Here is an 18413-nt window from a genome sequence, read left to right on the forward strand (position 1 = left end):
GACATCTGTGGTGTTTTCGAGATTTCTGGACGCAAAGGGGATAAATGTACGTCTAGGGCTATCTGGTTGATTGCACCAAACGTCTCTGCCTGTTGATTCTTCGAGAGATGTAAAAGTTCGCATAAACTTTCCACTAGAGAAGCTACTTCCTGGTCCACCGGTCTCTGGTTCATAGTGAAACTATTGACCTGAGGAGGATCGGCCACGGGGCATTCCACCATTTTTGTTCCTAAAATTCTCGTCACGTGCACCAAGCAGGTGAACAAGTCGCCAGTCTCTCCTTTTATTCGGTCCACATTTCTTGCCAGAATTTCTTGCCTCCGTGCTAGTTCAACCAGAGTTGGGATTTCTCCATCGGTTGAAGCGACATAGATAATGGGGGTATTGAAATATGAAAATTCGTTAGAAACAGAATTGTTCAAAGGAGGGTGAGAGATATTACCATTTGAGGGATTCTGGCTAAGATCCGTCGCGGTAGAATCATCCCTGAGGACAACCATCTTTTTGAAAATCTTGAGATTGCAACCGAGAGATTAATCTCCCACTGTGGTCGCCAATTGTTTATCGGTGAAAACTATTTATGCTGGTTTTGGTAATTTTGGGTGTGTGGATGAGAAATGAATCTAAACCCTAAACAAATACACTGCATATGAGTGCTTTTGATTCGAGAGATCAATCTATACAATTCTGGCCTAAACCAAGAAATGGTCGTTCCAGACTTGCTTCGGTCACAAAGTGAAGGAGACGGGGTTGATCTCAGGAAGGGAAGCGAAGAAGGTGTTGAGATTGTGAAGGTGTTGGCTGTTTATGACTTGTATCAGAAAGCTGAACTGGCTTGCAAAATGTAAGCTATCAGTTCTGGTGTTTTCTGGATACGAATGACAACACTTGGTTTTCTGTGCTTGTCTCTTGTGTTTTGGAAATAGGCGAAGGACCTATTTATACAAGTCATTGAGCGCAAAACCCTCATCTCATAGGAAATGGAGGAAGTTGAGTAATGGAGTAGTGGGGTCGTGTAGGTGATTGCACGATCACGTCTTTGCGCACTTTTCCCATCATTGTTAACCGTCCATGCCTCCTGAAACGTTCTTGTGATGGCGCGTTGCACGCTGCACGCTGTAAACCGCAAAACCAATACCCCAGTAAGTATCCCCCAGTTTGTGACATGCTTGATGTCTCGAATGAGTGGATCGTGGGACCCACATAGAGTAGCATACGGTGCTAAGTTAAATAACTAAGTTATTTAAGAAATTGATATTCATGAAATATCGTGATGTTTTAAAACTTGTCCGAATAAGTCGCGGAGCAAGCGTCTTAAAATAGCATCACGTCCAACCATCTTCAGGCGATCGTTTGGAGGCTGCATGGGCGAGCCATGCTCTGGCCGATCACTTCCTGTGAAAGATTGGCACACGGTGATCATCGAGGTGCCTCACTGGTCGTCTAGCTTTTAACCTAGGCTATCCGACCAAGCTAGCGAAGTTGGACGGACGAGATGGTTTGCGACTCTCATTTGCGACCGTTGATGGAATTTTAGGGTTTTTAAGAGGTGCTCAAGCATCACTCTTTTGCTCGATCAAATTCAAGCATGGACGTCATTTTTGGTGGGACCGACCAGGCATGCATGTAGATAGCCTGCCGGAGTACATGTCCATGATGTCTCGTCTCACGAAGGTGTGATCTATGCCACTCAATTTGACCGGCAGAAGCGAGTGGTTGAGATCGGTTTGCGGCAGAAATCCATTGCCGCAAAGGATTTGAAAGTTGCATGTCATGCCACTTTTGGGCGTGCGTTTCGAGGCGCTTGGCCATGGTTGGCCTAGGACGATCGGTCACACGTATAGGTGGGCACATGGTGATCACGTTGATACTCTCTGGACCTCCTTAATCTATATCTACACCCTCCATCCAAGCTGGCGGAGATGGATGGTCGTGATCAAACTGCGGAAGTTATGCAATGCCGCAAACCCTAATTAGGGTTTTGAAGCACGCACGCATGACTTCGGCCAAACGGTTTGGCAGGCTATGCTCCTTCTTTGGGGAGACCGACCGTGTGGGGCCCTTATTGGGCCAACGGTGAACATGTGAGTACCTGCCTGATGGTCCTAAGCGTGATCTAAGCCATCCAAACATGCAAGCGAAGTTGGATGGTTGTGATTGGTTTAAGACGCTAGTGGAGTTTCCACGACCCTCTAAGCATCACGCAAGCCTCACTTCGACCAAGCGTTCATTTCTCTAGGGCTAGGTCGTGAGAAAACCGATCAAGTGGGTACAGAGTGGGCCCGCCAATGTGGGCGTTGGCATTTCAATGATCATTCGCGGGATGATCTAAGCCGTCCAACCAGGCTGGTGAAGTTGGACGGTCGTGATGATTTTAAGACTGCTTTGAACAGTCTAAGCTCGTCGAGCTTCTTCCAAAGCAGCGCAACCACCGTATTTTAGGGCTAACGTTTGACGTGCTGGGAGGAGTTCGTGTGATGTTCGACCGGCTAGGGCATAAGTGGGACCGCCGGTGGTCATCACGATGCTCGCCTACTCTTGCCAGGGTTTGGCTAGGCTTGTTAAATTGCGTGACCAACTTGTGTGGCTGCGATTGTTTCTGAGACTGATTTGAACCTAGATTTCCTTTAAGGAAATTAAGCATGCTCGATCGGGCTAATATAAGCACGCCGATGTGAGATTCACTTTGTTAGAGAGTGATGTAGCCTGTACGGGTGTTTCATGCATGTCTCGAATTTGGCACTTGGAGATTCATGCTACTCTGTTGAGAGTGAACACTCAGTTGTCATGTCATGCCAAACATGAGAGTTCGGCGAGGAACAACATATGAAATACTAGGCTAATCATGCATTAATTAATAATTCTAAAAAATTCACAGAATATTTGGGATTGTTGCTACATGCACCATTCTGGGTGAATTTTATGTATTTATTGAATTGCTTCAAGTAAATAAAGCGAGAGTTTTTCTGCGCTTTATCAAATGGATTTATCCTTTGCAGGATGTCAGCATATTATTTTTGGTTTTACAATTTTAGCCTTGAACTAAAATCCACCATCAACAAACCTGTAGCAAAAAATTCTTGCACAAGATTGACTATATCCATAACCACTATGTTCTAGCAATGTTGATAGAAACCAGCTTGATATCCATCAGGACCTGGAGCAGCCCATGCCTTGATTTGAAACATAGCTTCTTTAACTTCTTCCACCTGATGAATTTTGATGAGCATATGATTTTATTCATCTGTAATACAAGGCTGAATAAGGCTAAATATATCAGTATCCAAAGATGGGTTAGAAGAAGTATAGATATCTTTAAAGTGTTGAGTTAACATCATTTGAATATCTTCTTTATTTGTTACCCAATTCCCATCTTTATCTTGAAGAGTATCAATGTGATTCCTTCTTCTTCTATAATTTGCCTTATTGTGGAAGTATGCACTATTTCTGTCTTCAAATTCAAGAAGCTGCTCCCTCGATTGTTGATATGTAATCTGTGCATTTTTATCATACCAGTTGTTTAACTGTCCTTCCGAGGATTTGATAATCATTTGATCCTGTGTTGCACAATTCTTAGGTTTTTGTAACTGATTCTGAGTTTTTTTTAATTTTAGTTTTGACATGACCAAAAGATCTGTGATTCCAATCTCTTAAAGCATCAGTTGTACTCTTGAGCTTATCAGCTAAAATATATGGGGACCAATCATCTTCTTTATTCCAGCTGTTGTTAATTATAATTTTGCAGTTGGGATCAGAAAACCAAACTTTATAGAATCTGTAAGGTTTTTGGTTGTTTTTTTCTGGGAGATGAGTGTTAAGAAGTATGGGTGCATGATCTGATCCATGTGGAAGGAGATTGTTAATGATGCTATCTTTAAACATGATAAACCATTCATTATTATCTAAGGCTCTATCAATTCTAGTTTTAACTAGATGTTGAGTTTTCCTATGATTGGACCAAGTGAAAGGATTTCCGGTGAATGGGACATCCCTTAGACCATGCATATGAATGGTATCATGAACAATTTGGAATGAGGGAGTTGAATGAGTAGAGAACTCTGTTTTTCAGAAGAATGAAGTGTTAAATTTAGATCACCTAAAATCACCCACGACATATTCATAGACTTCCCCAAGTTCTGAAGATACTCCCATTGTGACTTCCTCTCCACATTATTTGTAGAACCATATATGCAGGATAAAAACCATTGTAATTGCTGCACTCCACAATTAACTATGACATGCAACATGTTACTAGATTGATTAATAAACTTTATTCCTAGCCCATCTTTCCACATAAAAGCTAAACCTCCATATTTACAAATAGTATCTATGCAAATCATATTTGGATAATTCAAGGGCATAAGAATACAAAGACGGGAGGGTGATTTGGTCATTTAACTGTAAACGAACCATATTTTAGGACAGGAGAAAAGACCCCTTTTCTTTATTATAGTAAGATATGTAGCTTCTTTGATACACAAATCACATTCTCTCTACCATATTAATCTTTTCTTCCTATTAGCACTTGTCGGATTTTGCGTACCGAACTCATATCTCTCATTTATACATGTACGTACGCCGTTCCGTATTAGTGCCGTATCACGAACCGTTGACCGAATTCTTGACCGTATTCGACTTTCACAAATTCGTATAATACCCGTACATATCCCGTTCCAAACGTTTCCCGTTCCACGAATTGTTAACTACTTGGGAATTTGTGCTCGATAAATTTTGCAGTTGGGGACCTATCGATAAGTTTATTTGAGGATAAGCTATTCACAAATATTGTGTACTTAACATTGTCATAAGGGGTTAATTATAATTATTTTAAAATTACCACTTGTATATTCTCCATTTTTAATAGTACAATATTCTCTCTTCCAATCAAAAAATAAAAGTTTGTGTTTGAAGCTTTTTGATAGAGTCAAAAATAGAGAGTGTTACGATGGTATTATCCAAATGGATAATTGCATGTAGAATACCTTTACGAAACTTAAAATCCTTAAATAGGAAATTCAGCTTAGAAAAATGAAGATAACCAAGACAGTGGAATGTTTCTTCAGTCTTTTTGAACCTTCTGTACCTTTCTCTGTTGCGATGGACTGTAGATACCTGGAAAATACCAAGGGAGAAATGACCATATAGGATTTAATCCCAAAATGATAATAATATAGGAGTCCTAATAGTCCATTAAAGGAAGTCAAGATAATAAATCCAAGCCTTGACTCTTTAGTGGACCATGAGGAGAGGAGTCTTAATGGTCCAACTGAGTCAAACTTAGAAAGTTTCTGCTTTCTAATCTTATTTCTTAGTATTTTTTTTCCTTCTAGATATCCATATCCAAGCCTTGTCTAGCGGAAACTCAATTTCGGTAAGGCAACCTAGTTTACAACAGATGCTTAGTATCCATCTTCGCTTTATCATATGGTTGACCTCCTTATTCATCTTTTCAGCATTGGCTCTATTAATCTCCAAAGTACCACCTACTTTGTTCGCTTCTTGGGATCCCTAATAAGTGAAAAGCTTCTCATTACTCCCTATGCACTCCTGCTGCTGCTACCTTCTCCTTCAAATTCACTGAGTCTCTCTCTCTCGGAATACACATACCCATATGTTCTGTTTCGTTGAAGGGTTTTAGACCTTATATCTCTTGTAGCTAGTTGTGTAGTCTATGGAATTTTCAAGTATTTATATTTTTAGTAAGAAAATGGGGCTTTGTCTTTCTTCAACTTAGAGCTAGATTAATCTTTACTCAAAATGTTGTCTCTTACTTGGGGTTTTAGTGATGCCCATTGCTAGTCCATCTATTGGTAGAGCCTTAGAGGGTAAAGGGTCGATCCAGCTGACTTTCTGCTCCCGTTACCCAATTTCGTAAAGACCCCATCATTTTAGTATTACGCAATCTATGGATGCACAAGCTGATTTCTGGAAGAAGAAGTTTATAGAGGCACAATATTCAATTCGCGATTTAGAAAGGAGAGGATGAGTTTGAAATAAATGGGTTGAAAGATAAAGTGAAACTTCAAGAAAAGAAAAAGGCTGAGTTTGTTGGTGTTTTTGAGGAGGCTAAGGAAAGGGTTTCTACAGATGAAACTGAGGCTACTAGGTACAAGAAAATGTGGGAAGAATCCAGCAAGCGGATTGAGGAATATAGAAGAAGGTTTGAGGATTTAGAGAAACAAGCAAACTTTAGGCTGAAATATGAGCTTGATTTGGAGAAAGAGTTGAGAGTTTGTAAGACTAACTATGAGCAAAAGATAGCAAGAGGGATTGTTCTTGAAAAGTAACTCAATCAGTACAGAAGCAACTTCATTCATCTTAACAAGAGGATTGGGACCTTAAATGAGGATAATAAGTTCAACATGAAGATGGGGGATTTGGAGTGTGAAAAAAAGAAGGGCGGAGGATAATCTTAAGATTTCAAATGCAAGGGTTGGGAAGTTGGAGAGTCAAGCAGCAACCTTGCTAAAAGAATTAGACATTATAAAAGGAATTGTAATGCTTTGTTTGTGGAGCTTAAACAGAAGGAAATGGAACGTGCTTGGTATGAAAGTAAATTAAATAACCTAACATCGATCAAAGATGCTTTCGAGGATCAACCTAAAGGCTATAAAACAACATTTAGTAGACTGGGAGAGGAAATTGTAGGTTTAGCTGATGAGCGGAAGGCTATCTATGAAAGAGAAAAGGAAACAGAAGAAAAAGTTACATACTTGAAGGATGTAATTAAGAAGATGAAAAATGATAATAGAGACATGAGGGTGCATGACGTGAGGTTGGAACAAGATTCAACTATGAGATGTTCAGATGCTTATAATCATGGCGAAACAGAAGGTGTATGAAATAATGTGACTTACACCGAAAAATGGAAGGAAGCTATAGACAGACAACTTGACTGTGAAATGGATGGTGGGACGAACAATGCTCTCGTGGTACCATTGACAATGAACAAACGTAATTTGTACTTCTGACATTCCAGCTAGTAGCAGCTCCTCTCCTCATGGGCTTGTCCCAGGTATGGATGATACACTTTATCAGATTCTCATTACAAGTTTTTGACTTCCACTCACTCGTTTTTATGTGTTTGCATGATAGCTTTGGTAGGTTTTAACCTTCTTTAGTGAGTAACCGGTTCGTTTGGACTGTTTATTCCTGCTATTTTTGTTAGCATGGAGTAATAAGAACTAGAAGGTTAACCAATGCAGAGGAATAGAGGATGGGAATCTTGGTAAAAATTTGAGCAAATATCACTACTTTCTTGCATAACTGCACCTAACGTGGCCCTGTACGAGTCAATGTTGTCATAGGTTTTATGTGTTTGTTGAATGGCTGTCTCTAGTCTCATATATTTATATCTACTAAGATCAGTTTACTTTTCGATCAACTGAAAAAAGAGTAGCAGAGAATCTGTGTATATAATGAGGACTAGCAGACTACCTTCTTCTTCTTTTTTTCCCTTAGACTCTTGGGTTGTTGTCTTGTTAATGTTTCTTTGACAATAAAGCCTTTCTTTGGTATGGAATGAGGTGCCAGTGATAGACATAAACTAAATTACCTGTTTACCATGTCTATCTAGTTCTAGTAATTTTGTGCTTTGCAACCTAGTAATTCACACCTTTTTGGCGTTATTTCACATGCCTAGTGGAGAAACTTTGGTTCTGAAGTTGTTCTTTGGGTTAAGGGAAATTGTATTCTGCATATTTGTTGGATTGACTGTTTTCTGCCATCTTTTCATAGTGGTTGGATTTTATTTCTCATCTTAACCAGTTCTGCTTTACCAGCGTAACAAAACCCATATCGTACCTTCTTCCGTTATTGCATTCTAAACTTGATTCACGTTTGGCGAAGCCTGTAATCTTCTTTAAGAGCGGTAACTTTCGGTCTATGGATCTGTTTGCACTAAAAATGGATCCATAAGAAAGCTCTTAATTTCTCTTTCCTCTCTCTCACTCCTTCTTCTACAACAAAACCATCAAAAACAACCCTTCTCTCCTCAGATCTAATCCATTTTTTGTACTAGATCTAAGCAGATTTCTTCATTTTTCCTTGCTTTCTAGGTTAGTTAGTAGATTAGTTTGGTTTTTATTATGTTTTCTACTTATCTACACCATTTTGGTGGTTTTATCTACTCTTTTGAGGTTTATCTTCGCTTTAATGGCGATTCTTGGTTATTGGGTTGGGTTTTAAGATCAGTGATGCTCTCCATGCTCTCCAACGACGAAATCTTCATTTTGGTTGTCTCCAATGACAGAATATTCATTGGAATCTTCATTATCAACTTATCCGGCGACGAAATCTCCATAGGTGGTATTTTTGACGACGGAAGCTTCATCACTAGTTATAAGAGATTTGAGCAAATCATTCCTACTTTGGGAGCATTTCTTTCTAAAGAAGAAAAACAAACTAAATGGCTGGAATTTAATTCCGAGAAAAACCATCCTTCTTCCGATTTAATCGGATCTTATTCATACTTGTATTTGTCTTACTCCGGCAATCCTTCTCTTTCTCTTGTCAGATTTCTCGGTATTGTACTCTTAAGGTATGTTCTTGTTACTTCGTATTCTCATATTTTCGATCTTAAACTCATTGTAACCTTGAAATCCCATTAATGAAAAATTTCTTTGTTTACCAAAAAAAAAAATGAAAAAAAATGAAAAAATGAAAGCTCTTAATAATAGTTTCCATTATTTCCCCTGAAAATGCAGTACTATATCTTTGTAGTTATAGAAGACATTAAATCCTCGTTAGCCATCAAATCAATCATCAATCAATCAAACAAGATGATAATTGAATCTAAATACTTGATTCTTATTAACTCTGACCCTACAAAAATCTGATGTGGACAACTATGATTTGAGTATTAGTGAATATAGCTTTCTCCTTCATTTTAGGAGTGCAATTTTGTGCACACTCCTTTAAAGAGTGTGCACGAAACAAATTATTCTTATTGGTTGTTGTAAAACAACCGTTAAATATTTGTTATTTTTTTTAATTTAAATAAAATCTAAAAACGGAAATAGTATATATTCTTTCCTAAAATTCATCAAAACAAAAAATACGTAAGTTTTTCTTTGGGGTAATTTGCATTACCTCCCCCGACGAAGATTATAATTTGAGTTACCTCCCCTACAGAAACAATATTAGCAAAACCTCCCCTCGTTAGGAATTCCGTCCATTCAAAGTTAGTTGACTCAACAAAGTGTCCGCGTGGCTAAATTATGCACGTGCAGTGCACATGTTTCTCATCAATATAAATACTCATTCTTAACACCCTAAAATACCCTTTGCATAAAAAAAACAGGACCACCATTGGTATACCTTCTTCCCTCCAGGTACCGACTCCATTTTGTTCTCTGTAAGTATAATTGAAGTAATCCAATAAACCAAACTAACTCCTCTTTAATTCTACATCATTCACTCATTTTGTCTTCTCCAGCACACAGCAAATCAGACATCATCGTTTCATCCTCTTTAAAATCCCTAAATCTCATCCAGCTTGCCCTAATTTCAAAATTGATAAGAAATTATTGCTGATTTTTGAAATTAAAGTCGTGGGTTTAGGTAATTTTTGTTTTAGATGACGGGTATGAGAAGAATCAGACGAAGGGTTTGATTAAGTTGTAGCTCTAAATTTTGTGAAACCTAAAACCCTAACTTCAAATATTCATTCAGGGAACAAAATGGGAAGATCCGTTTTGGATTGATGGTGATGCTGAACTCGGTGATAAGAACAGAGAATGATGAGATTTTATCTCCTTCAAATATGAAAGAGGAGAAGAGCTTGAATACGAGCAGTAATGATCCCTGCTGCCGTTGATTTATCCTCACGATGACGGTGATTCGAGCTGCTACTGTTGACGAGAATGATGAGTGGGAATTGAAGAGAACAATGATTAATGGTTTCTTCCGGTTTTGGTGATGGAGCATAGCTGTTGATGATGCTCTGTTCTCGAACTTAGATAGAGTAATGAAGCTGTGATGGTGGTTCTCGGTAATTCAGGTATGGCCGAAACAGGAGAAGAAGCTTGGTCACTGGTGAGACCCGTCTAGCTTCTGCTTTCACGTGCAGTAATGGAAAGTGAGATTATTAATCTGGTTTAGGAGAATTAAGGTCTGGAATTTGTGTTTGGACTTTGATTTGTTCCTCCTATTAGTCAATCAATCAATTTCAATGTTGTTGTGGTTGCGAATTTGATCGAGTCATAAAGCTAAAATTGGGTCATCAAACAGTTGTGAATTTGATCGATGAACTTCTCTTGCTCTCGGTGATTGATTGATGAGGATGCTGCAAGTGAAATTAAGAAAATATCTCGTGTTGAAGATGAGGGTATTTTGGGTACCTGAGTACCGCGTTTCTGGTTTCATCCACCTGTATATAGCCGGTGACTCAGCTAACTGACATTTGGACGGAATCCTAACGAGGGGAGGTTTCACCAATTTGATCTCTGTAAGGGAGGTAACTCAAATTATGATCTTCGCCAGATGAGGCAACGCAAATTACCCCTTTTTCTTTCCTCCAATTTTATGCCTAATGATCCGGTACCAGTGTCCACGTACATGACTTGTATTTGGATTCTTGAATAGTGTTACTAGTGCTTGCTTAAAGATAGGTGTCTGCAACAAGATCGTTTAAACACTTGAAAATGTTGCCGATGATTATTGAAGTGCTTATTGCTAAGGGATCACATAGCTTCCTGTCAGCTATCAACATGTAAATCAATGTATCTTGTAAGCTAATTTCATCATGCCAATATCATGATTATCAGAAATCCTAGATTGCTTTGATAATTCCAATATCATCATGATTTTTATTTGCCACCCAATCAATTGATTTTTTTTGTACACAAAGTGTTGCAGTACGTGAACGCCAAATAAATTTCTACATTGGCAAGACACTCCTGAGTCTAAGAAGATCACTGTTTGATCTCACTCGTTCATCAAAAGTTATCTAGGTTAATTTGGAAGAAAGAAAATTATCAGAAAAGAAGGAACTCGATAAACATGCATTCGAAATGGAAAACAGTTTTTTGGTTAATTAGCCCTTGAATTTCTCAAGCTAGAAGAATATCCAGTGCTTGAGAAAATTCCTGAACAGAGAGAAGTCAACGAGATAAGAGACCTGAACTTACGGTTGCTACCGTTAATGTTGGAGAAAGAATTGAAGGGGTTTGATCCGATTTGGGGAGTCCTGATAAGATAAGAAAGGTTGGTCGGATTCTAATTGGGTTTTTGAAACATTTCTAATCATTTGAGCTGTACATCAACAATGGTGTTTGCTGAAACAAATTAGGGTAAGTTTGAATTTCCCTGAGATCCAGTTAATGACAAGATGAAATATTAATGGGCAATTAACCAAACGAGTTGTTTTGAATAAGCCATAATGGAGTCCATAAATATACCAAACTGGACTATATCAAGTAAAATGTCCAAACTGTGGACATAAGAAGGAACCGCTTTTTAAGGTTTATCATTTATGGTGATGTCTCTAATTTTTTTTGCAATGCTTATTGCTTAGTGTTTGATTATGATGTAATTAAAATTAACGATTTAATCAAATTAAATTTAACGTGGATAAATATGGTTCGAGATAATAAGGTAGTTATGGGGTTGTGTATAATTTACCGCAACAGGTGATTACTAAAATAAACTACACAAGATGCACCCGAGTGCATAACGCATATTTTTGATAAGAAATATGTATCGTCCAGGTGCACCCGAGTGTATAATGTATTTTTTTTTTTTATTTTTTTTTTGTTGTTCTTCTTCTTTTTTTCATTAGTAGTACTTATTTTTGGTTGACGTTTTTGATGGTGTATGTGATGGTAATGGTAGTAAATTTATTATTCGAGATCATGAACTGATAATTTTGGTTGCATATAATATATTACAGGTGATTGGTAAGATAAACCTATATTTATCCACGAAATACACAAGATGTACCTGAGTGCATAATGCATATTTTTTGGATTCTTAATTATAGGAAAAATGTTTTGGCCAAGTTGCACCTAGGTGCATAATGCATATTCTTATAGAAAATAAAATTTGGTCAGGTTGCACCTGGGTTTATAATGCATATTTTTATATGAAATAAATTTTGGCCAAGTTGCACCTAGGTGCATAATGCATATTTTTGTAGAAAATAAATTTTGGCCAAGTTACATCTGGGTGCATCATGTATCCTCTACCTGGTTTAAAATAATATTTTTTTTTCGAATTTCATATCAACAATTGATCTTGTTTTGTAGAGATTTTCGAGCCCTTTCCAAATATATAAATTTTATTAAAATCCGACTTATATTTTGAAAGTTAAGACATTTCTCGTGATTAATTTTATATTGGAGTGAGAAAATAAATTGGAGAGAGAAAATGATATGATAAAGAATAAAGTTTAAAGTTAAGGGTACATATGATTAATTTTTCTTATGTCTTTTTCAACCAGACCTATATTTTACAAGTCCATTGCTCAACACTTTATGAGTTGTGGTCATATGACCCATTTTCCGGATAGAAAATGCATTTGCCAAGTTAATTTCTAAAACAAATAAGATATTGTTGTAGGGCCTATGACCTATAGATGTGCGGCCCAACTAGGTAGTTAGGTTTTTCCCATGGTTATATATAAAGCATACTTTGTTATGTAATATGGTTGTTGCCTATCAATAGAATCCCTCTTACCGTTTCTCATATTTTTGGTCTTCTCTATGTTTTTCCCTTAAAGACGTTATCAGTCACGATCTCTAACCGTGCGAAAAAAGAGAATAATTTTTTTTTAGTTATCAATGATTTCTTCTTCATTTTGTTTGTATTTCATTTTGTTTGTATTTCTTCTTCATCTTGAAAGGGGATATTTTGATTTGTATTTCATTTTGTTTTCTACGCGTCGATTGATGATCTCTGTCACTGTACGAGGAGAAGAAGAAGGATTTTTATTATCAATTGAATGGATGTGTACATCTGTTTGTGCTAGGATAATCATAAAATAATAAAAAAGAAAAGGCATCTGTTTGTGTTGTACTTGGATTCGCAAAACCAAAAGGAAGGCAACTTTGGATCTACATCAAGGCGTCAAGCTAAGTTTTCTTCTGTTTTTTTTGGGTTGATTGTATTACATTTTATCTTTTACCGTCGTAGCTATTAAATTTATGATGATTGATTGGGTTGCTGCACTGTACATACACTAATTTATCTATATCGGCGTTAACTTGCTTGGGAAATCTCGATAAAGGGAAACCTCGTTTCAGTTCTGGCCGCCGTTGGGACTCTTCTGTGTAGAAGAAGACTTTGAAACGTAAATCTGCTGGTAAGTGAAAAGTTTTCGGCCCGGTCCGATCCAGTAACCCGACCCGGTCCGATCCAGTAACCAACCCGGTCCAGGCGAACCGATCCAACCCTGTCCTGTTCTGTTTTCCTGATTTTGTGACGTGCACGGGTAAATCCGTTCTGGTTGTCTATATACAGGGGGAACCAAAGCCCAAAGGTATGTAACTATAACACTAATGTGGGCCTTTATATTGAATACTTGATAGGCTTATTTATTTGTTTTTAGAACATGCCTAGTTTTGTTTATTTTTGTCTTAAAATAAGTTCATATCATATAAACGGTCAACTTAAACCATGACTGTGATCTCGACCATTAAGAATTTTGGCTTTATCGTTATTTTGTTCTTTTGAATATGATATTGGTTATAGTTGAATGATGTTTATTTTTATTTTTTTGTTCAATTGGTTGTACCAACTCAATACCAATGTATTCATTCGGGGCTTAGAAGTACTTGAGCACCATTATTGGATACTTGATATTTTCCCCAAATTTGAAACGTTCTGTGGGATGTAATCCACTGGTTCGACTATTAAATAGTCGATATTTTCAAAAGATACGTTGCAAATAAAATCATATGTATTCCAATTTTTGTGGAAGAACTCACAAAAGGCGATATGAGTCAGAAATTTCCATTTCTCTACTTCATCCATGATACTAACGAACCTGTATATGTTGAAGTATGACATTAAGAGAACTATCTTTAATAATATATTCAACCTAAAGTAAGTGGTTTACATGTGTAGTGAGATTCTCTTGGCCTGTTGAGATAAAGAATTTCTCAAATTAAGCTAAATGTAGCAAAAAAAAAAAATTCGAAGTAATAAGGGTTAGACGTAATGACTCATATAAAGCATGTGAAAGGGGACATTTATATCATGAGACAAAGATGTGTTTTTTCTCAGTAGTAATGACACCAAAGTACAGGTGTTGATATGCACCTGGTCATAGGTGTTGATATATACATTGTAATGTATGTATCATAGTAGCAACCAATTTTCATATCAACTTCAATGGCAACAAGAACTTTGTCGGGCCAATTGACTATCTTATTCAGTTGAACTAGATCCAATATCTGCACCTATGGAATGAAAATACGAGACATAAATTCTCTAAAACACTTGAGATATATTGGGTGAAACGTAATATATATTCAGTCTAAAGTACTTGAGTTGAATCCCACTTTTATTACGTAATAATGTCATACCACTTATTAAAACTCTCAAGACCCAAATGTCTAACTCATAATTGTTTTTCTTCCACTAGCTTAAGAAATTTAAACTAGTTGTTGAACTATTTCCTTATAATGTGACTACGAGGATTGGATCATCGAGCGCAACACTGCTCAAAAAATTTGTTTTCAAGACAGAACAAAGACGTCATAAAATCTCTATATGTACCGAGAGATAATCGCACCTTGTTAAATTCCAAAGAAACCCATGCAAATGGATATCACGTGGAACCTGGCTGTGATGATAATGTAATTGATTGCATCTTTTATAGTGACTAATGTATTTGGAAGGAAACATACTTTAGAGAGACTAATGAGTCAATTTAGTGAAATGTAAATCACTATAGTATTAATTGGGATTATTGAATCCATATTGACTCTGACGACAAAATGTTGGAAACTGACTCATATAGACTTTGACATAACCATAAAGGCACTTTGGTTGTGACATGGTGTTTCGTTTTGAAAGACTCATATGTACATCGCTGTGTTTGAGTGGACGAAACAACGGGAAAAAGATTGAAAGAATGCGAAGTAACGACATATCTCTAAATAAGTGTTTTTTAAAGTACCATATGCACAACCCCCTCCTCCCTCCCATTATGCTTTTGAGTAAGAGAGCATATCACTCATTTTACAAAGTCTTCAATAAAACAGGATGTAACCATCCTAAGATGCAAATGGTAAACAATCCATATTACAAAGATAATAAGGTGAAATTTAGAAAAAATATTCATGCAGAATGCGGACCATTAAAGTGACTTATGGCTCTGGTGAATGTTTTGACATTTTGGACTATTTATAGTTCCCAAGAAATTTGCGTTTAAAAACTCCTAGCACATATTACACAATACAAAGTGCAAAGGCTCACCACCCTTATTAATGCTAGAGAATTTACATCAAAAGGATGAATATTGCATGTTTAATAGGATCAATATAGAGCATTTTATACACAATGGTCTCGCAGAGGCTACCATCAAAGGTTACAGATGGTGCCTAAGGAATAGGTTATGCGTACCAACCTATCTTTTATTGCTTTGGGGATATGCAATATTACACGCATCTTACTTAATTCGTTTTTAGAACCCAATATTAGTCAACCTTTTCTGCGTACCAGTTGGTAACTGGATGTAAGCCTGACATTCGTGTTCTTACGCATTTTTGGTTGCACTATATATGTGCCATTACGACTCCACATCGTACTATGATGGGTCTTCAAAACTGTTAAGTAGTTATGTTGGAAATGAGTTCCCAACAATTATCCGCATTTTAAAACTTTTGGAAGGAGATCTCTTACCGCTAGATTTGCGGGTTATCACTTTAATGAGACAGTCTTCCCGTCGTTAGGGGGAGATAAGAAAAAGTATTTTCTAAGGGAGCGACAGGAATTATCGTGGTGTGTTCCCACTGTCTCTCATATTGGTTCTTGTACTCCACAAATGTAAATGTGAAGTGATGAAATATTTGATTTTCAGAATGTACACTGATGTTGCTAAAGTGATGAGATCACACATACCAGCTGAAAACCTATCTGCAAAGTTACAAATCCTCAATACGGGATATACACCATAGACTAAGGTGTTGCAACTACACTTAGTGGAAGTGTGGTTGAGGCCGTGGCTCCATAAAGGAAATTTGAGAGACCACTTGGTTCGATCAATCCTCACCTAGAAAAGAAGTAGGTGAGTAAGGCACAACTTATTTATATCATCAGAAATCATCTCATAAGATTGTCTCTGAATATGTCCATGAATCAAACTGGAGGACGCTCCAAAATTTTAAATGATTCTAGAGAACAATGAATTCCTGACGGATTATGAGAATGCATATGAGTCAATAGAAGGATCATGCGTGCACAATGATGATATAATTCATAAATAGTTACTCCAGAAGTAGAGCACAATGAGATCGCACCATGCTTTATTTTGATTAATTTTAAATAAATAGCATATTTGGCCTACGCAATCCAGGTAGAACTTAGTTCTTTGACAAATATACGGGTATTTGGTGTGGTAGTGCTAACCAACCTAGTGTAAATCCTGTGGGACATATGTGGTTATTTGTCACAAAGTGTAGTGAGAAGAATGAGGTCTTAAAGTATAAAGAATCACTGCCAGGTTTCTCACAAACCCCTGGATCGCTTACTTTTTTGAACATCATAATGTTCAGTTAATTAGTTTGCTTGGTAGTTTCAAAAGAACTTGAAACATAGTATATGTGGTTATATATCTGGAGATTTAGACTCAAAGATATTTGCAAAACTGCATGATGGCCTTTTGCTTCCCAAGTCGAATGACTCTAAACCACGGAGTGTGTTTGCAGTTACACTGGAACACTCACTTATTGATTTAAACAATCAGGCGGATGTGGTATACCCGTCTAAGTGACTACTTGATTGGGAAGGGATAAACAAGTAAAGTTTCGTGCCATGCGTATTAAATAAGTTCCTGATTCATAATTATAGCTATCTATGTCGACGGTATGGACATGATAAGTACTCTTAATGGAATAAGAGATCTTACAAGCTATTTAAAATCTGAATTTGAGATGAAAATCCTGGGAAATCCCGATCGTATCTATGTTCATATGTCCATTTGCATATGTCCGACCGAGCTTGTGGTATATTATTCCACCAGTTTGCATATGTCCATTGTCAGGAAATTTAACAAGGACGTGCATGCTGCTAGCACTCCCATGATTAGTCGAGTTTCAAAAGTACATAAATGACCAATTCGTCTAAAGGAAGATGACGAAGTTGGGTCGGGAGATGAACTTTCCTTATCTAAGTATAATAGACACATTATTGTACTTAGCATAATGTACTCGGACAAATGTTACATCCTCAATGAACTTTTTAGCAAGATATAGCTCAGCGCCAACACAACGTCATTGGAATGGTATAGTGAATGTAATCATGTGCTTAAAAGTAACCATTTCCATAAATTTATTTTATCCATGCAAAGACATAAAAAAGAATGCTAACGAAAGTGCAATCCAAAGATTGTTGATTATAAAGGAACAATAATCTCTTCTCCAACGAAATTAATCAAGGGGAGATACGGTAGACCATTTTCTAGGTCATTACCGATATTCAGTTTCGAAAAGTACATGACTAAAAGAACAGTCTGGAACAACTCTGAAAGTAATCAGGGGGAGATGCCGACATCAGTGGGAGGATCCAAGGATATGATGTCGACATAATTTACTTCGAAATTGAAGCTGTGTTGTACTCTTTTTCCCTTCAATCGAGAATAGTTTTTCCCAAAGGGTTTTGTTACTCGACAAGGTTTTTAGCGAGACAATACTAAAAACATCAAGTATATTGAACGTTGAAGACATAAAGATCGCGTTGATATTATTGAAAATATCTGAATCAAAGAAATGAAACATGATAGTCCGTTAAGCAACGTAACTTCCAGAATCAACAACATGGTTCTATAAACATCCAAGTCACCAAAGTAAAGTGTGATAAACTTCTTTTGACTGAATTAGACTAATGAAATTTGTCTGACATCAGGGGTAGCATCTAATGGTGTGTTGAACTCTTTTCCTTCACCGAGGTTACTTTTTCTCCCAGGGTTTTTTTGCTCGGCAAGGTTTTTAATGAGACAACAACAAATACCGGGAAGTAATTTCCCAACTAAGGCTATTGTCTTTCCCACAAGGATTTTCTACCTTAGGAGTTGTGAAGCAACTAATCAACTTCAATGGAACAAAGTGATCATCTGCAACAGATCACCTTTACTTGCATCTGTCACGTTGTACTCTTTTCCCTTTGTCAAGGTTTTAATGAGGCAACATATTCGAGTCCAACTATGTTCTAAGTTTTCTTAATATTGTACTCTTTTTCTTTAGTTCAGGTTT

The sequence above is a fragment of the Papaver somniferum genome, chromosome 5 (genome assembly GCF_003573695.1).
Source record: "Papaver somniferum cultivar HN1 chromosome 5, ASM357369v1, whole genome shotgun sequence".
NCBI classification, from domain to species: Eukaryota; Viridiplantae; Streptophyta; class Magnoliopsida; order Ranunculales; family Papaveraceae; genus Papaver; species Papaver somniferum.